The sequence below is a fragment of the Diceros bicornis genome (genome assembly GCF_020826845.1).
Source record: "Diceros bicornis minor isolate mBicDic1 chromosome 13 unlocalized genomic scaffold, mDicBic1.mat.cur SUPER_13_unloc_1, whole genome shotgun sequence".
Taxonomy (NCBI): Eukaryota; Metazoa; Chordata; class Mammalia; order Perissodactyla; family Rhinocerotidae; genus Diceros; species Diceros bicornis.
Genome location: NW_026690866.1, coordinates 19,560,647 through 19,582,185, shown reverse-complemented (window position 1 = coordinate 19,582,185; position 21,539 = coordinate 19,560,647). Strand labels below are relative to the sequence as shown.

General features: G+C 42.4%; 1 long non-coding RNA gene across 1 annotated transcript; it reads left to right on the top strand.

The window, feature by feature from the left end:
* Positions 1-7,385: 7,385 nt before the first annotated feature.
* On the top strand, positions 7,386-11,725 carry LOC131401692 (uncharacterized). The gene is made up of 4 exons (XR_009217844.1): positions 7,386-7,423; positions 9,918-9,953; positions 11,469-11,590; positions 11,665-11,725. It is a non-coding gene; the product is annotated as an uncharacterized LOC131401692 (long non-coding RNA).
* Positions 11,726-21,539: the final 9,814 nt, after the last annotated feature.

The window sequence follows — 21,539 nt, the reverse complement described above, 5'->3', positions numbered from 1 at the left end:
ACATTTCTGGCATTTGAAGATTCTTTAGGGAAGACTCTGGCTTGCACCGCTCCTTGTTGCTCTGTTGTCATAACAGTGGTCCCTGGGGTCTTTGTGAAGCACTGAGACACTCCTGTAAGCAAGAATTGGACTCTCAGCTACATCTTACTCTTCTCCCTCACCCTCTGCTTCCTCTGCTCCTTACTCTTCATCGGCTGACCCAACACAGCCACCTACATTATTCAACAAATCACATTTAGAGTTGTTTTTACTGTGGCTGTTTCCACTGTCTTGGCCAAAACTATTACTGTGGTTGTGGCCTTCAAGGTCACTGCACCAGGGAGAAGGATGTGGCAGTGGTTGGTGTCAGGGGCACCTAACTTCATCATTCACATCTGCTCCTTTATCCAGCTGAGTCTCTGTGGCATCTGGCTGGAACCTCTCCTCCCTTCATTTACACAGATGCAAACTCTGAACACCGCCACATCATCATCATGTGCAACAAGGGGTCAGTCACTACCTTCTACTGTGTCCTGGGATACCTGGGCTCCTTTGCCCTGGGCAGCTTCACTGTGGCTTTCCTGGCCCGGAACCTGCTTGACACCTTTAATGAAGCCAAGTTCCTTACGCTCAGCATGCTGGTGTTCTGCAGTGTCTGGGTCACCTTCCTGCCCATCTAACACAGCACCAAGGGCAAGGTCATTGTGGCCGTGGAGGTCTTCTCCATCTTGGCCTCCAGTGTGGGGCTATTAGGCTGCATCTTTGCTCCCAAGTGCTAAGTTAGTTTCCTAGGGCCGGGGAGAAACACATCAAAAGTGTTAAGGAATAAAACACACTCAGGGAGAAAATAATCGAAATGTAAGTTATTTTCATAGGTCACAAGAACTTGCATAAACTTGAAAAATAAACTACTATATTTTTCCAGACCCAATTTCAGTACCAACTAAACTTACCTTACATCTCTACTTAAATTTTTGCTTTATGTTTCTTTTGACTTTGTACAATTTTCCTTGGACATTCAAATGAACAAATACACAAACGTTCATATTAATTTTCCTCTAAAATTATGTGTGAGAGATTGTAAAAATGGCCACACATCAGTCCTTTCTCTCTGTCTGTTTGGTCATAGCATCCCACGTTGACTCTGGGTAGACTTGGCATTGTAACTTGCTTTGGCCAATGGGATATTACCAAATGACATGAGCAAAGGCTTGAAAAACACTTGTTCATTGTTGTTACTTGTCCTTCTCTGGCTGCCCTTGGGAAGCCTGAGGCCATCAATATGTGAATGAGTCTAGACAGACTCCACATCTCCATCACCCTAGTAGCTTCAAGTCAACAATCAGATGTGTAAGTAAAACTGTCCTAGACCATCCAATCCCAGCTGAGCCACCAATAGGTCAAGATCAAAATAACTTCCCAGTTAACCCACAGAATCTTGAGAAAAAATAAACTATTCTTATCTGAAGTCACCAAATTTTAGGGTGATTTGTTACACAGCAGAAGCTAACTGATATATTATGCTACGATTTAAATATGTCCTCTCATTATTTGTATAATTATCACAGATTTCTATTTCTTTATCCAATATCATAGACTAGAATATTCTTCTTTAGATTAAGTCTCTGAAAGAAAATCAGACACCATATCACGTTCCATTTTACTTTTCCTCCTTCCTCTTTTCAACCAGACATCTTTAAGCATATATATTAAGAATATCTTCACTAATTTTAAGATTATGGATATTCTTCTATATTCTCATCCACCACTGTTATACGTGGGGATTTTACTTTTAATTTTAGCTCTATCATCCATTTGGAATGATTTACTTGTGAATAATGTTAGTTTATGGTCCAGTGTTTTATTTTACAAATGGATATCTTTTAGTCTATAAAACAAACACTGCATCATTTTAAAGGTTGATTTGAAGTATATGGAATCTGAATAATGTTTGGAAAACTATCTTTGAAACACTGTTTTCAGTCACAAGTATAGTATATCTCTCCATTTAATCTGAGCTTTTACATGCTTTGTATCTCTTTATAATCTTCCTCATATAACTAATATGTAGTTCCAATTATTTTAACTACTCATCTTAAATAATTCATTGCTCTTAGGAATGGAATAATTACTTACATGTTTAAACTAATTCTTACTCATATAACAGTATTTTTGATGTTTCATATAGGAATCTAGCTTCCTTTCACATTACTGCACTTATTTACCAGTTCTAAACTTTATAAGTTATGTCCCACTAAAATAATAGATTTTCTCTTCTTCTCTAATATTATTTACCTCTTATTCTGTTGATTCTCGTTTTTTCATGACTCGGTTCTCCAATATCACACTGAATCTCAATAGTGTTTGCCAGGAGCATTGTCCTCTTCTTAAGTGTAGCGTAAACATCAGATAAATTCCTTGTCAGGGCAGAGCAGGCATCTAAGAGAGAGAAAGTAAAAATGTGAAGGGGAAACATTTCAAGCTGGAAATCAACATACTTGCTTCTCTTGGCTGTTTGGAGCTGGAGATGTTATGCAATGTGGCCAGCTGAGAATCAGAGGATCTCTCTCTAGTCCCAGGAATTAGTCTTGGTCAAATCTCTCAACCTCTTTAGACCTCATTTTCTTCACCTGTAACATGAAGAGTTGGATGAGTCTTTTTAAGTTCTAAAATCCAGTGACTCCAAGATACCCTTCACCCAGATGCACTTGACAAAGACTAGAGAGAATTTTCACTTGTCTTCTTCTGCAGCAACATTATTATTCATATCACCCCTTAAAGACATATCAAATGTATACTTTCGCATGACACTGATAAAACAGGTTCCATACCAAATCGCTGTTCATTGGGATAACAAATCTATAGTTAATTGTTTAGAGGTAAGTATAGAGATGGGCCCTGCTAGAAACAGCAATCAATGGGCCAAAAAGTCTTGCTTTATGTTACAGCAAGGCTGTGGAAACACTCCCTAATACACCAGAATGCTTAAGTACTTAGAAAGTATGAAATAAATTGGAGCCTTGTATCCATGGTTACGAGCTAATAAGGATATGATTTTTAAAATTTTGTTAATGATGCCATTTGCCTGCTATGGGGCTGTTCTCTGGTGAGTAAAGAGCAGATGTATTCAAGGCCACTTTCATGTCTTTAATAAATATTTACTCAGCGCCTGCCACTTGCTGCAAGATAGCAGTGATCTACCCTAAGAGCATTTATATTCTAGTAGGGTGTCACAGACCATAAACAAAAAGAGAATTTTGAGGTGATCAATAAAGTTACATATACGTCAGACTTTTTTCATTCTGGACTATTCCCCTTTTTTTACTGTTTCCCAGAACTCTAAGCATGGACTTGAACACCCAGAAATCATGGGTCTCAAGTTTCTTCTCACAACACCCCTGTTTCAAAGACATAGTGTTGATCATCTGAGAGTATGTCTCCTTAAGACTAAGTTCCTAGGAATCAGCATTATTTCATTACTTTCTTGAGAGGACGGATGATATTATGAAGGGAAAACAAAATATCATATGGTATTTATACACGAAATGATATTTCCACTCTAATTGTTTTATATAATGTGGTGTGGTTTGGGGCAAGTCAGTTACTCCTTCTGAAACAGTGGTAATAATACCCAGAAAAGCATTCTATAGAGATTAAATGAAACAAAGTATGAGAAACTGCTTTGTAAATTGCAAAGCAATCTATTTCATCTTATTTATTGCAATAACATTTTCATTTATCCAATCCTTTTTGACTCTACACAGCCTGCCTAGACTGAGTTTTATCATTTATTCAACAATAATAATGGATCAAATTGGTTGAGTATTAGAAATTTCATATGGTTCAACTTAATTAATAGGCCATCAAAATATTTAATTTAGTTATAATTACAGTTAAATTTTTCATGTTGCCTTACAATGTGCCAGGCACATTCTAGGCATCTGACATGTATTCACTCATTTAATGCTCACAACAATGCCATCGAGACAATACGATTAACCCCTATGGTATGGATGAGGAATATTAGAGGTTATATAATTGTCCAAGTTCACACAGCTGGTACCCAGGCAGTCTACCTCCAAAATCTCTTTTAGGGTTTCCACTAGCGGTCGTGGAGCTTACATTGTAAAAGGATCACCCTGGTTCCTGGTTGGCGAATGGACCAGAGGGGACTAAGCAAGAAAGCACATGGCTACTGAAATGATCCAGGCAAGCAATTCTGAATACAGGATTTCCTTCCTTTTTAAGGCTGAATAATATTCCATTGTATAGATGCCTCAGACTTTTTTCATCTTTTCACCCACAGATGCACAATTAGGTAGTTTCCATCTCTTGGCTATTGTGAATAATGTTGCAGTGCATTTTGTCAAACGATTTCCTGGCACTTAGTGAGTTTGAAAAAATTTTTCTTATACACATTAGTTACTGTAATGAACTACCTTTCTAAATGTCTAAAGTTTAAATATTTGTCATTCTACAGAAATGCCTTGCCTAATCATGATTTGTGTTGTTATCAGTTCATGAATGATCTAAGATTTTTGTACTAAAATTTGTTATAATGGCTTTTTTTTCATGTATTCAGGAACCTGGCATAATATGCGTATTCCCTGATTCTTGATTTTTAGTTGAGTTTTCTAGTAAGCCTTTAAGATAGGAAGTATCTTCCTAGATGTGAGGCAGAGTGCAGAAAAATAATAAAGTGATTGTTATATTTAATTATATCAAAAGGATATAAAACTGTCTCTTTGCTAAATTGTTTTTACACACCCTTTGCTTATTTGTAAGAATGGCACATATCGTTTTATTAATGAAAAGAGAATTCAATAAACAATTTTAACATAAAACCATATCTATTGAGAACTTATATGAAAATTTTAGCAATATGCTGTCACCAATTTCCTCATTTGCAAAAAGGAGATAGATAATACCATCTTCCTTATGGGTTGCTGTGAAAATACTCAAGAGTAATGTACGTAAAATACTTATCACCACGTCGGTGGGAAAGCGATGCCCCATTCATTTTTCCACCGGGATGATGACAGCTTTTTTTACGCTTGAAGTCTGTAGTTTTCAAAATATGTTCTACTGTTGTAAAGTGAATCCTTTTTACAAACTCTTTGTAGAGTTAGATGATCCCTTTGGAATATAAATTCAGGCTCCCGTGTGTGTGTGTCTATACGCACATCTCTCAAATAATACTTCAAGCCTTATAATGAAAAGCTACCTTCCCCAATCTTGACTCTGGTTCCAAAAACAACTTCAATTTTCTGGTTGAAAATCTATCTTTCTAAATTAGCTACTCATACAGCATTTTCATTTTTCAGCTTTAGACTATTTATACTTTCTTTCTTCTCTGAAACAATCAGCATGAAGAGTTCTTTCATATGTGAAAAATATAACTCCCCTTGCTCAATATAACTATTTAATGAATTAGGATAAATGAAAATTCAATGTCTACTGTTTCATGACATAAATGTTTACCATTTTATAGCATATGAATCTTATCCAGAGATGTGCTACGTCAGATATTATGAATACATTTTCTGTCTCACTTTTCCTTTGACCTTTTATATGGGAAAATTCTCTTGTTTCTTTGTTGTCTTCCTCTGGATTCATCAGCGGTTCATCTCCTTCCACCGAAAATTTAAATCTCTTTCCAGTAACTTCTGACGCATGAGACAATTCATGGGCTTCAGGTTTTGCTTGGGGACATCCCTCTTGGGCTTGAACATATACACAGGCTCACATATGCACAGTATGTCTGGAACGATAGAGGAGAAAAGGATGTTTATCTCTGTGCAAAAGGACTGGGAGACAGTGGTAGAGTGAGAATATTTTACTGACTTTGCACCACTCTTTGAAGTTTTCCTATATGTGTATCTAGGACGTAGTGGCCTCTCTGCCCCCCGTTTTTAAAATTAAAATAGTGTTATATCCTGATCTCCTGGCTTGGTACAGCAAGGTGTAGAGAAATGTGAATATATGATCCAATATTTTAACGAAATTAAGTAAAGCAAACTGGCACAAAAAATTTATAATTTTAAATATGGGCACATCATTCTATGAGTTTGTGTAAAAGTGGGGAAAGGAATGAAGAAAAGCTGTTCAACATCCAGCTACCTGTACAGTCTAGGGGGTCCAAGGAAAGCCCCGCCTCCAGCCCTGCCCCTGGAGCTCATTTCCTCCCCCTTTGACGTCCACCTGACTTATTCCAGACCCACCCCCGCCTCTTCCCGCCCCTGGAACTGGTCTCCGCCCACAACCTTCGGATCTGGCTCTGCCCACAGCCCGGTCCCCGCCCACACCCTTGTCCCCACCCACAGCCCCGCCCCTAGACCTGGTCCTGTCCCTGTTGCTGACCCAGCCCACTGCCCACCCTAGCACTCACTCTAGAAACTAGACACCTCCCTTAAGGTTGGGGTGCGCGGCCCCGCCCCGCCCCGCACGCCGCCTCGACCCGGAGCCCCCAAACGTCCGTCCTCCCCGAACGCCCGCCCGAGACCGGAAGCGGAAGCACGGGCGGAGCCGTGGATGGAGCCTGGGGCTTCGCGGTGTGTTCCGTCTTCTAGGCGCGGATGGGATTCTCGTGGACGTTTGCCCTCAGGGGCGGGCCCCGGTGAGCGCTGGGCGGTCCTGGCTCGGGTAGGGGTCCAGGGAGGCGCCTGGGGCGCGGGCAGCCCCGTCAGTGCCCGGCGTCTCTCTGTCTCCCCGCAGGTCAGTTTCCCCTGGGCTGTTCGCTCAGGGCCCCCGAGGCTGCTGTTCCTCCTGGCTCCGGGCGCCAACGTCCCCTCCTCAGAGTCCCCATCACCGTTCTCCATGTGATTTTGTCCCCAGGGGGCTTATCCGCGTCTGCAGGCGGTGTTTGGGTTGTTACAAATGGGGGCGCTCCTGGCATCTAGAGGGGGAGGCAGGAATGCTGCTCAGCGTCCTCCAGGGCCCAGGACAGCCCGACACAGAATTGCCAGGCCCCAGATGTCAGTGGTGCAGAAGTTGGGGAACCTGCTTCAGGGCCTGAAAAACTCCCGAGCCCTGAATGAAGGGTGGAAATTGCTGACAATTCAGCGAGTCACTTACAAGGTCCCTAAATGACAAGCTTGTTTAAAGGGTCCAGAGTCACCAAAATGTCTCTGTCCAGCCAAGTGAGTTTAGTGACTCAAGTGCACACAGTACGAAGCTGCTTTCTCCCATCTCGGGGAGCAGGTGGCTGGATAGGAATCGGGAAAATCCAGTCACAGCCAACAGTTACAGTTAAATCAGTAAATACAAAAAAAGAAGAGTGAATGGGGTGGCCTTTCCATCCAACACCCTATAAAATGCCTCAAAAGATTGTTTGCGCATTTTTCCCCCCTCAGACATGAAAAGCATCTGTGGAGCTCAAGTTTGAGGTGAAACCAGGCTCAGGGGCCACCTGTTCTCGCTGATCCATGGATTTCTGTGTGACCAGGTGAGTACCCTGTGGACCTGGTACCAAGAGGTTCCGGCAGCCTCCGCTGTGCAGAAGACCTGCCAGTGGGGTATCCTGGTCTCAGGTTGTCACCACATGGACTCACTGAGAGTGAGGGTATCTTGAGAAAAATTATTGATGTTTTATGGATTATATTCAAGTGAAGGATGGTAAACTGTGCGTGGTTCTGTGTGGTAAATATTTCAGTAAGTACAGTTATATGCAAATAAGAACATATGAAACAAACGTAAATAACTGCAAATGTGGATTATAGTAGAAAATATAGATTTACTTGCATTGCATAATACTCAAAAGTCAGGATTTATACATATTATAAATACAAAAATGTTTTGCGTGTGTATGTAGTATTAGAAGACATCCCATGAAATACTAGCAGGGATACTCAGCAACATTCCTTAGAACCATTCAATTTGACTTCTAAAATCCTGTAAATCCTCCACAAAAATTTGAAATAGAGGAGCATTCAGGGAAAAAGATGATTTGAACTTCTTTGTATTAATAAAATATTTAAAATTTAATTTGCCAGTAGCCAGATTCATTTTGAGCATTTTTTTTTCTTTATGACATTTCAAATCATTTGGAGGAATACTAAGCAACACTGTAGATTGAAGGGAAGGGCACTAGTCTCCAAAAAGACTGTCCTCACCACCTTGCCTTCTAAAGGGAATTAACTTTGATTCTTGAAACTTTTCTAAAATAATGGTCTGGTGATTCACGTTGCAGAGAATCTTGTTAAGTAATTTTGTATTTAGTTGTTGGCTTCTACTAATTTTCTGTGTGTGTGCCTTTTTCATTCTAGCTTTCTTGTGACGTTCTTGAGGGGAATTTGTGCTTGTCATGCAATAGATAGTCTCTGAGTGTATAATTTATGGTGACCAACCATCCTCGTTTATTCAGGACAGAGGGGTTTTCCAGGACACAGGATGTTTAGTGTTCAAACCAGGGCAGTGCTAGACAAACCGGGATGGTTCCTCATCTCATGAGCCAGGCCCTGGGCCACATGCATGGGGACCTTGTGAACCAGAGAGACCTTGTACCACCTTCATGGAATTTATATTGTATTTGGGAATTTGGATTTTGAAATGTTAATGATGAGAGTGATGTGTTGGAGTTTGGCACAAGGGGACTCAACCTGAGGGGGCAGGGAAGCCCTCTTGAGAAGGACTGATATTTAGCTTGAGAGCTAGAGTTGGGACTGGATTTAGCTAGTTGGAGGGTTAGACTGGAGTGAGGGTGTGGGAGTGTGTTCAAGAAAGTGTTTCAGGCAGAGGGACCCGCAGGAGGACACCCCTGAACCAGAGAGCCTGGTGTGTCCATGAACTGAGAAGAGGGATGGCTGAGCCAAGTCAACACAGGGGGAGAGGTGTGAGCCAGACCAGCGAGGGGGACAGGCTGGACAAGGTCAGGAGTGACTTGGGGCTCTGTTCTAAGACCAGTGGGCAGACTCTGGAGAGATGTGAGTAGAAGGATTATGTAATTAGTGTTTGGTCTAAACACGGGGGTTAAAATGGACTTCATGGTTAAGAATGAAGACTTAATAGGCAAGATGGGAGGTGCTGGGAATAAGATTAGGAATAAGATGATTGTTCCCTACGCCTGGCTGATGGCTGTGGAGCAAGAAATAAGTAGAAAGAAAAGACCTTGGAATGTAGAACCGAGAGAACGTAACGGTACTTTCTTGCCTGCATGTATCAGATGGCACAGGGCACTGACTGTGCTCCTCGCTGCTGTCTGTGCAGACCTGCAGGTGCCCCCTCGCACAGGTCTGTGTGTTCACCCCTCTTTGCCACTCACATGCCCCCCCCACATCGTAAATGAAGTCAGGCCTTACTTGTGAGGGGGTTGTCTCACACGGGAGACACCTAGGAGAGCCCCTGCAAGCATCAGAGCAGCCCCTTTAGCATCTCCTTCAGCCTCCTCCCTTGCCCTCTCTCGCCTTCCACACCCAGAAGGACCTCTGCTCAATAGTCCACATCCCCATCTTCTTATTCCCCCAGGCTTGAGAAGGGTGGGGCAGCCACTGGGGTGGACATCATTTGCACCTTCCACTCTGACCCGCGCAGGTCCAGGGCTGGACAGAGAGTGACTCTACTGGGAGTTGAGCCATGAGACCCAGGGCGTCTGCCACCTGGGCTCCTTCAACCTGGATGGGGACAGCCTCTATGTCAGTGGTGAGGGGCTGTACTACAGCCATGCTGTCTCTCCCAGTCGGAGTTCTGTGTTACCTCCTTTGCTCTAAAGTGAGCTATGATCCATCTCTCTATCCACCTGGTCTGGGTTCAGACTTCTCATCACTGTGTGATCACTGGGTCCAGCCACCTTCCATCTCGTTGCCGCCCCCCTGAACAACTCACCCCTCTTCCCCTCTGTTTTCCCCTCTGCTTTTCCCACAAAGGTCCCTACATCCTCCCTCTCCTTAATCCTTTATGTTCACCCCAACTCTTGCTCAGCTCGTCTTGCCTTCTCTCCACAGGTTTCACCTATGGAGCCGTGGCCCCGACAACCAACAGTGAGTATTCCTGGCCCTGATCTCCTGGGTCCCGTCCGCCTTTGTGGATGGGGAGCACATGTTCTCCTACACCTGCTGTCCTTGGTGAGGGAAGGACCTGGAAGGGCACTAATTCATCCCTTCTCTCCCTCCCGGGTTCTGGTGGAGAGTCCCAGCCCAGGGTGAGAAAGCCTTAGACAGAGACATGTTCTCCACACATTCTGACCCACGTGGTTTACACTTTAATTCTGCTAAAGCGCCGTCCTTGGTCCTCCTTTTCCAGGTATCCCATCCGTCTGTCCAGTTTTCTGCCTGTCCATCTGTCTCTCCTCCGAGTTCAGTCTCTCTTGTTCACCTATCTCTCTCTCTTGGGCACCTCTCATCCACAGGCATGCTCATCCCTCTACTCACACAGTCACCCGTCCCCTCACTCTCATTTATGCTTCATCTGTGAATGGTGGTAATGGGACAGCCACTGCTGGAGCCCGGGTTAACTTGAGGGCTCCTCCCACTCTACCCCTCCCTGAAGAGAGCCCTGGCCACAGCTCCTGAGCCAACCACCACGTCCCTCCATACTTGATCATCACCTGTGCTACCAGAAGCCACCACAGGTATCGGGGGCCCCTTTTGCTTCCCAAGAGAAGTTCTCCGGCCCCAATCCCCCACCAGCCAGTTGTGATCCAGGAGCTGGGAAGCCAGGGTGTGAAATTCTGGTTTTAGGGCAATCATGCTGATCACAAAGATTCTACCAACGATTCAGTCTAAGGCTAGCCCTCAGAGAGCCCCTAGTCTTGTGAAATTAACACACCATTATAATACAATGTGGGATGTTTCGGGGAGAGACACCTGGCATAATTTGGAGGGGAAGAGCTTGCTAGAGAAAGTTTCACCAGAATGAAGTCTTTAAGAATGAATAGGAGGGACCATGGCAAATAAAGGATGAAAGGTTTTCCTGGCACAGTGGATTCCATGAGCAAAGGCTCCGGCCAGAAACAACATGCTGTAAGGGGAGAATTGAAACCAATTTGGTTTGCGTGAAGCATGAAGTTTAAACCGCAGTAGATGGATAAAATGATACTGAACGGTCAGCAGGAGCCAGATTGAGTAGAGCCTTGAGTGCCAGGTCAAGAAGGTTGAACTAAACACTGAAGGCCATAGGGAGCCATGGGTGGTACTAGAGCAGTGGTGGCCCTAGTGAGGTATTCATTTCAGAAAGATTCTTCTAGTAGTCCATGTAGAACATCCTTTAGACAGAGCATCCAGTGAGCCTGCTGGGGTGTTGGTCTGGGTGAAAGAAGTCAAGACCTGAGCTGAGACAGGGATGGAGTATATGTGACGACCAGTGTGCAAGGTGAATGGGTATTACTGGGAGGGAAGAGGAGCTGAGCAGATATGCTGGTTCTGACTTGCGTGACGACATGGGTGGATGGTGGTGCCACTATGAGAGAAGACGACAGATTATAATGAGTGCAGGACTCTGGTCTGGTCTCAGGCCAGCTCTCAGAGATGGCCATTGCTCTCCCTCTTGTCTTGCAGCTTTGGGGCACAACCTGAAGACCCTCACAGTCACCTTCCCCATCTCCACACTCTGGTATTCATCAGACAGGAGCAATGGCTCAGCCATGTTCAACTCCATTGAGAGGGTCCTGCAGAGCCTGGTGGATTAAATTCCACCGAGCCCCTCCTCTAACTCCTGTCCCTCCTGCTCATCCCCCTCCTCCTTCCTCCCCAGCTGGATCATTGTTCAAGAGGAGCAGCCTGGGTCCCTTCTACTCGAGTTGCAGACTGGTCTCCTTCAGGTGAGACCCTCCCCTGAGCATTTGCCCCTAATGACCACTTTTGTGACTACCCCTCTTTGTCTCCCCACTGTCCTCCCATTTCCTCCTTCCAGTTCTGGCACCCACTCCCAGAGGTTTCAGGACCTCTCTCCAGAGTCCCCACATCCCTCTCTCCCCAGGCCTGAGAAGGATGGGGCAGCCACCAGTGTGACGCCATCTGCACCCACCACCCTGATCCCGTGGGCCACCATCCCTCTGTGCTGGGAGCGGAGAGTCTCCACATTTCAGCTCTTCCTCTCCGTGGCTCCTGGCTCTGCAGCTCAGAGTTTATCCATCCAGAGAGAGCACCAGCTACATTTCCGCATCATCGTCGGGAACCTCAGCAACCTGGAGCCCACATGCTCAGAGTACACCGCCCTGCCGAGAGACACCCAGGACCAGGTGGGGTCTCCCTCTCCCTTCTCCCCTTGCCCTGAGGGCAGCGTCATTCCTCTGCCTGACTTACATCTGTTACGTGATTGTTTCACCCCTTCACTTTCCCTGCATGTGTGGCTTCTCTCAGTGTCCAGAGGTGATGTCCTAGCTGCCTTGCCCATTTCTCACATGGGTAAACTGAAGCTCAGAAAGGGGAGTATTGTGCCTAGCGTCACACAGTGAGTTAGGGGCAGAGCCAGGATTTGAAGACAGGTCTCCCTTGCCCCAAGGTCTGTGATATTTCACTGGCTCCAGTGGCACCCTGCATCGCCAGGAGACCTCCATCTCACCCACTCTCCCTCGTGTTTGTTCTAGGTCACCAAGCTCTACAAGGGCAGCCAGATGTGAGACATATTCCACTCATGCCTGGTCACCGACTTGATGTAGGTTGAGGAGATTGGAAACATTGGCTGAGATGGTGGCTGATGACTCTGAGCTCAAGTGACATATCCTTGATCTTGATGTCACTGACATGGTGCCCATTCTGCCCCACATCCCTGTCAGCTAATCCTACCATCTCCTTCCATAAGTTTTTGGGGAATGAGAAAAGCATTTTCATTTGGGGCCACCAACCTCCAGCCTCCTCCTCCTCCTCCTCTTCTGGAGACTTTCAACAAATATCAGCAGTCTAACTGTGTTCTCCAGTAGTGGAGCCACTAAGCACATGGGGCAATTTAAATTTTTTATACACCTATTGAGATACGGTTCACATATTGTGTGTGGGGAGGAGTGTATTTTTTAGGTTTTTCTATATAAAATATCTTCTCCTCTGCAAAACATATAGTTTGACCTCTTCCCTTCCAATCTGGGTTTCTTTTATTCCTTTTTCTTGCCTAATTGCCCTCTTTATAACCTCTAGTACCTGTGATTAACATATGAGATAAGGGAAGACATCATTTTCTTGTCCCTGGTCTTAGGGGGAAATTTTCAGTCTTTCACCATTGAATATGGTGTTAGCCGTGGGTTTTTCATCGATGCTGTTTATAGGTTGAGAAAGTTATCTTCTATTCCTAATTTGTTGAGTGTTTACTTTTTTTGACATGAAGGGTGTTGTATTTTGTCAAATTATTTTCTGTATATGTGGTTGAGATTGCGTGTTATTGGCCCTTATTCTATTAATATAGTGTATTACATAATCAAGTTTTCAGATATTAAGCCAACCCTTCAACTAGAGGTGAGAGATTAAGATGTTCTCAAGTCTTTCCCGGGCATGCCACAGCCCTGAGCCCATGTGGCCTTCTAGACGCCGGCAAATACACTGCAGCTTTTCAAAGGCCCCTGTGGACATCTCATTCTCCCAATTTTTCTTCTAAGATTTGGCTGACATCTTGCCTGCCTCAGCTGGTATCACTCCCTCAGGCAACTACAATAGAAAACAATTAGCCTTGATTGTTTTTAGGAAGTGCCCTGGGGACGGACTTTCCTCCCTGGGCAAGCTCTGAGTCAAGTGACTACAAGCCCTGACCATGGGGCTTTTTCAGGGAGCTTCCAGGCAGGTCAGCTAGTGAGAGTTCGGCGGGGATGGGTCTTTTGAGAGCTCCAAACCCATTATGGCTGCTGGGCTGCTGGATGTCTCAGCCACTATAGTTCTGAGAATGACGGTTTTCAAAGTTTTGGAGGATATTGTGAGAGCAGGATGGGATAGTGCAAGTTATAGTGCCACAAAGCTGGCTCCCTTTATCAAGATTCCACCATGTTTCTTCACTAAACTCTCCTCAGATATTTATAAGGTGTTGATTAATTTCTAGACTTCTGAAAAGTTGATTTTGACAATTTTTACAGTGTTTTCATTGTTTTTATGCATTTGCGGAAGTCCTTACTCCAAAGTTTCAAAAATGTTCTCCCTGTGGTTATTTATTTATAAATTAATTAATTCAAATGAAATTATGTGAGAAATTGAGTTCCTCACTCACACACACTAGCCACATTTTAAGTGCTTGATAACAACATGGGGCTAATAATGAGTGTATATGGTATTGCAGACAAATGTTTACATTATTGCAGAAAGTTCTCTTGGACAGGACCCTGAAGCAGGGAATCTAGAATCAGGGTAGAATTCCAGACACCATTGTTCATCCCTTGTGCCCTTCCAGGTCTGTCCCCCACAGTAACCACACTGGAGCAGACTCCCTGTGTACCTTACCACCTTGGCACAGAGACCGGACAGAGTTGCCATCTATGAGGAATTCCTGTGGCTGACCCAGAATGGACCCAGCTGCAGAACTTGACAGTGGACAGGAAGAGTGTTCTTGGGGATGATACGGCTCCCTGGTCATTGGGAAAGAAAGTGAGGCCTTTCCGGGGACTCTGGATGCCTGGGGCTTAGAGAGCATTGAACTTTCTCAGGTTGGCAGGAGGTGGCGTAGTCCCCCAGTCTTTACTCACCATTGAGAGAGACAAAAGGAAACCAGTGTAATATAGAAGGCCCTCACTTTCTCCTAGACAGCTCTGTGACCTAAAGTTAGTCACCTCCCCTCTCTGGACTTTTGTTTCCTTATCTCTGCACTGACGCAACTGGACCAGATGGTCAGTGAGGGCCTCCAGCTGTGTGTGAAGCAGACTCATAGGTTTGGGGGTGGATGGAGTTTCTGATCCACAGGCTATAGTTTGCCAAGTCCCGCTCCAGATGATCACCAATGCGTTAGAACTTTCTGCAGTGGTGGAATGTTCTATATCTGTGCTCTCCAGTGCATAGCCGCATGTGGCTGTTGAGTACTCAAAGGATGGTATTGTGACTGGTCTTTATTTTTACTGATTTTTAATGTTACTGAGGTACTAGAATTTCTATTTTATTTACCTCAAATTAATTTTAATTCAAAAGATACTTCTAGCTGCTCCATATCAGACAGCACACCTCTAAGAGGTTGTCTGGGTAGAGGTACAAGTAGAGGGACCTGCACCCCTCTCCCCATGCCCACTGGGTGCTGTGTGTCCTCCCCTCCTGGAGTTTATCTTGTAGCTGGGAATAACAAGAATAGAGAATTGAAACTTATCGATTATTTGATGTGAACAAACTCATACTTGCAGGCGGAAATCAGGGAAGACTTCCTGCAGGAAATTACATTGTAGGTTAATTCTAGAAAATGAATATTAAGCAAATAGATAAAGGAGAAGGGGATGATGTGTTTCTAGGCACGGAAGAACACTTTTGAGTTGGATTTTACAAATTTAGAGAGATCCCATAGGCTTGCCAACTGTGATGACCCATTCTGCCCCCAGCTGTAATAAGAAAGTCCAGCCCAAATTCAGTTCTCTGTGCCCAGAAGTATGAATTTGGTTTAATTTATTACACTTTTGTTCTGTGATAATGGTCTTGTATTTTGTAGCAAAGTATGCTCACATTTTAGAGATGGAAACTAAAATGGTGTGAAACATGATGATGTCTACTTGACTTTAATATTTCATTGAAAACATGGGATGAATCAAGGGTGGCAAGTGTTAATAATTTATACATTGATGCAATATTGTTTTAATTAGATGGAATATACATTGTTAAATCTAGATGATGGATGTTTATGAGACAGTTCCCTTTATTTTTCTGTGTCTAAAAAGTTTTATTAAAAAGAGTGAAACACACCCACATGCATTCTCTATTTCATTCACTTCCAGAGTATTCTCCCAACAGAGATGATGCCTTGACTCAGAAGCCTGGTAAACCTGCAGGAAGCCCCAGCCCATGGTAGGGGGCGAGTATCTTGATGCTGTGCCTCATCGAAGAGAACCATGCACACAGGGTCTTGGATGATGAGGAAAGTTGGCCAACCCTTGTCAAGGACGGTTGAGGCACAGTGGGGTCACCAGGAGCCCTGGGGCAATGACAGGATGTGGCTCACCCCACCACATGTCTCCACAGATCTCCCCTTCTGGGCCCTCATCCTCATCTGCTTGGCGGGACTCCTGGTGCTCATCACAGGCCTGATCTGCTGTGTCTTGGTAAGACATGACGTGTTCCTTGTCTTCTTACAATTGGGTTGTAAGAGCTCTTTATATATTATAAATACATGTCCTTTTCTAGGGATATGTTTTGCAGATGTTTTTTCCCAGTCTGTGCGTGGCTTGACTTCTCCTCCTCCACATGAGTCATTGGGGAAATGTAAGTGACAGTCATCATGAGATTCCACCACACTTAAGAGTGGCTAAAATTAAAATGACTGACTATAGCAAGTGTTGTTGAAGATGTCAAGTCACTGAAACTCTCATTGAGTGCTGGTGAAAAATAGCTTGGATGCGTCTTTAATATTTACATATGTCTACCCAGCCATTCCTCTCCTAGGAATCCATCTAAGGGAAATAAACACATATGTCTATACACAGACTTGTACACACATGTTGATAACAACCTATTTATAGTAGATAAAAATGGAAAACAACCCAAATGTCCATCTACTGGTGAACGGATACACAAAGTGTGATATATCCCCACAGTGGGATAATATTCACCCATAAAGAGGAATGAATTATTTTTTTCTTTTTCAATTATTCTATTGAAATTATAAAGGGTTTTAACATGGTGTAATTTCGGGTGTTCATTGTTATTTGTGAATTTCCTTATAGACTGCATCGTGCTTACCATCGGTAGTCTAACTTTTATCCATCACCATGCATATGTGCCCCTTTAACTCTTTCACTCAACACCCAGCCCCATTCCCCTCTGGTAACCACTAATCTCTTCTCTTTATCCCTGGATATGTTTATCTTCTACATATGAGTGAAATAATGCTATTTGTCTTTGTCTGGCTTATTTCGTTTATCATCATACCCTCAAGGTCCATCCAGGTTGCTGCAAACAGGACGATCTTGTCTTTTTTTTCGGGCTGAGTAGTATTCCATTGTATATAATACATACCACATCTTCTTTATCTGTTCATCTGTAGCAGGGTACTTGGATTGCTTCCATGTCTTGGTTATTGTGAATAATGCCGCAGTGAACACAGGGGTGCATAAATCTCTTTGAATTGTTGGTTTCAGTGTCTTTGGATAAATACCCGGTAGTGGGATAGCTGGAAGGTATGGTATTTCTATTTTAAATTTTTTGAGAAATCTCCATACTGTTTTCCCTGGTGGCTGCACTAGTTTGCATTCCCACCAGCAGTGTATGAGGGTGACCTTTTCTCCTTGTCCTTTCCAACATTTGTTATTTTTTGTCTTGGGAGTTATAGCCATTCTGACAGGTGTAAGGTGATCTCTCATTGTAGTTTTGATTTGAATATCCCTAATAGTTAGTGATGTTATACATCTTTTCATGTGCCTGTTGGGCTTCTGTATATCTTCTTTGGAAAAATGTCTGTTCATAGCCTCTGCCGATTTTTAGATTGGATTATCAGTTTATTTGTGGTTGGGTTGTATGAGTTGTTTATATATTTTTGAGATTAACACCTTGTCAGATATATGATTTGCAAATATTTTCTCCCAGTTGGTGGATTGTCTTTTCGTTTTTTGTTTTTGTTTTTTTTGTGAGGAAGATCAGTCCTGAGCTAACATCTGTGCTAATCCTTCTGTTTTTTTCTGAGGAAGACCGGCTCTGAGCTAACATCTATTGCCAATCCTCCTCCTTTTGTTTTTTCCCCAAGTCCCGGTTGATAGTTGTATGTCATAGTTGTACATCCTTCTAATTGCTGTATGGGGGACATGGCTTCAGCATGACCGGACAAGCGTTGCGTCTGTGAGAGTCCAGGATCCGAACATGGGCCGCCAGTAGAGGTTCGCGTGCACTTAACCACTAAGTCACGGGGCTGGCCCTGTCTTTTCATTTTGTTCATCGTTTCCTTTGCCTTGCAGAAGCCTTTTAGTCTCATGTAGTCCCATTTGTATATTTTTTCTTTTCTTTCCCTTGCCTGAGTAGACATGGTATTGGAAAAGATGCTGCTAAGACTAATGTCAAAGACTGCACTGCGTATATTTTCTTCTAGAAGTTTTATGGTTTCAAATGTTAGAGTCAAGTCTTTTATCCATTTCGAGTTAATTTTTGTGTATGGTGGAAGATAATGATCTACTTTCATTCTTTTGCATGTGGGTGTCCAGTTTTCCCAACAGCATTTATTGAAGAGACTTTCCTTTCTCCATTGTATGATCTTGGCTCCTTTGTCAGAGATTAACTGACCACAGATGGGTGGTTTTCTTTCTGGGCTTTCAGTTCTGTTCCATTGATCTATGAGTCTGCTTTTGTGCCAGCACCATGCCATTTTGATTAGTATAGCTGTGTAATATATTTTCAAGTTAGGATTGTGATGCCTCCTGCTTTGTTCTTTCCTCTCAGGATTGCTTTGACTGTTCAAGGTCTTTTGTTATTCCATATACATTTTAGGATTCTGTGTTCTATTTCTATGAATAATGTCATTGTGATTCTGATTAGGATTGCATTGAATCTGTAGATTACTTTAGGTAATATGGACATTTTAACTGTCTTTATTCTTCCAATCCATGTGCATGGAATATCTTCCCGTTACTTCAGGTCATCACTGATTTCTTTCAATAATGTCTTATAGTTTTCATTGTATAGGTCTTTAACCTATTTGGTTAAATTTTTCCCTAGACACTTTTTTCTTTTTTTGCAATTGTAAATGGGATTGTATTCTTGAGTTTTCTTTCTGTTAGTTCATTATTAGAGTATAGAAATGCAACTGATTTTTGTAAGTTGATTTTGTACACTGCAACTTTGCTGTAGTTGTTGATTATTTCTAATAGTTTTCTGATGGATTCTTTAGGGTTTTCTATATTTACAATCATGTCATCTCCAAACAGCAAGAGTTTCATTTCTTCCTTTCCAATTTGGATTCCTTTTATTTCCTTTTCCAGCCTAATTGCTCTGGCCAAAACCTCCAGTATTATGTTGAATGAGAGTGGCGAGAGTGGGCACCTTTGTCTTCTTCCTGTTCTCAGAGGAATGGCTTTAAGTTTTTCACCATTAAGTATGATATTGGCTGTGGGTTTCTGATATATGGCCTTTATTGTGTTGAGGTACGTTCCTTCTATACCCATTTTATTGAGAGTTTTTATCATAAATGGATGTTGGATCTTGTCAAATCCTTTCTCTGCATCTGTGGAGAGGATCATGTGATTTTTATTCCTCATTTTGTTAATGTGGTGTATCACACTTATTCATTTGCGAATGTTGAAACATCCCTGCATCCCTGGTATAAATTCCACTTGATCATGGTATATGATCCTTTTAATATATTGCTGTGTTCCATTTGCTGATATATAGTTGAGGATATTTGCATCTGTGTTCATCAGTGATATTGGTCTGTAATATTCCTTCTTTGTGCTATCCTTGCCTGCTTTTGCTGTCATGGTGATGTTGGCCTCATAGAATGTATTAAGAAGTGTTCCATCTTCTTCAACTGTTTGGAATAGTTTGAGAAGCATAGGTATTAAATCTTGTTTGAATATTTGGTAGAATTCTCCAGAGAAGACAGCTGGTCCTGGACTTTTGTTATTTGGGAGGTTTTTGATAACAATTTCATTCTCTTTACATGTGACTGGCCTGTTCACTTTCTCTATTTCTTCTTGATTCAGTTTTGGGAGGTTGTGTGAATCTAAGAATTTATCTATTTCTTTTAGGTTATCCAATTTGGTGGCATATAAGTTGTTCAGTGTATTCTCTTATTGTCCTTTGGATTTCTGTGGTATCTGTTGTAATTTCTCCTCTTTCATTTCTAATTTTATGTCTTTGAGCCTTCTCTCTTTTTTTCTTAGTGAGTCTGGTTAAGGGTCTGTCAATTTTGTTTCAGTCTTCTCAAAGAACCAGCTCTTTCTTTCATTGATCCTTTCTACAGTTATTTTAGTCTCTATTTCATTTATTTCTGCTCTAATTTTTATTATTTCCCTCATTCTGCTGACTTTGGGCTTCATTTATTCTTCATTTTCTGGTTCTATTAGGTGTAGTTTAAGGTTACTTATTTGGTATTTTTCTTGTTTGTTGAGATGTGCTTGTATTGCTATGAATTTCCTTCTTAGAACTGCTTTTGCTGCATCCCATAAGAGTTGTTTTGTTGTCTTTTTCGTTTGTCTTCAGGTATTTTTTGATTTCTCCTTTGATTTGTTCATTTATCCAATGGTTCTTCAGTCATGTGTTCTTTAGTCTCCACATATTTGTGACTTCCCCATCTTTTTTCTTTTAGTTGATTTCAAGTGTCATAGCATTGTGGTCAGAAAAAAAGCTTGATATGATTTCAATCTTAAATTTATTCAGGCTTGCCTTGTTTCACAACATATGGTCTATCTTTGAGAATGTTCCATGTACACTTAAGAATAATGTGTATTCTGCTGTTTTGGGAGGGTATGCTCTATGTATATCGATTAAGTTCATCTGATCATATGTTTCATTTAATTACACTATTGACTTGTTGCCTTTCTCTGCATGATCTATCCATGGATGTAAGTGGGGTGTTCAGGTCCCCTGCTATTATTGTGTTGCTGTTAATTTCTCCCTTTGGGTCTATTAAGGGTTGCTTTATATTCTTTTGTGCTGCTGTGTTAGGTGCATATATTTTTATAAGTGTTATGTCCTCTTGGTGGAAAGTCCCCTTTATCATTATATACTGCCCTTCTTTGTCTCTCATAGTCTTTTTTATCTTGAAGTCTGCTTTGTCTGATATAAGTATGGCAACACCTACTTTCTTTTTTTTTGCCATTTGATTGGAGTGTTGTCTCCCATCCCTTCATTCTAAGCCTGTTTGTTTTTAGAGCTGAGATGTGTTTCCTGGAGGCAGCATATTGTTGGGTCTTGTTTTCTAATCCACTCCACCACTGTGTGTCTGTTGATTGGAGAATTCAATCGATATACATTTAGAGTGATTATTGATACTTGAGGGCTTAATCCCACCTAATCTATATTTTCATTGTTTCTCTTCCATTGTGTTTCTGACTACCATTTCACGTTGGGGGTTTTCATGGAGGTTGTCTCTTTTTTTATGATCTATGGCTCTGCTCTGATTTTTTGTTTGCTGGTTACTGTGGGGTTTGTATGAATAACTCATAGATGAGGTAGTCCATCTTCTGATAGCCTCTTATCTCCATTAGCCTAAGCAGGTTCCATCACTTTCCTCTTCTCGTTATGAGTTATTGTTGTCACAAGTTATTCATTTTTGTGTTGTGAGTTTGTGACTAAGTTGAAGTGTTTATAGTTACTTTTGATGCTTTCCTTCCCTTCTTCTTTTAAGTTATAATTAAGTATTTGGTACCCTGTTGTGAAACAGAGCTGTAGCTTTCTGATTTTGTCTGTCTATTTATCTTTTTGCTCAAAGATTTGTAGACATTTGCCTTCTTTTTATTTCGGGTATGAGGACGTTTTTGATCATTGCTTGTATGGGAGATCTAGTGGCGTTGAACTCCCTCAGCCTTTGTTTATCTGGGA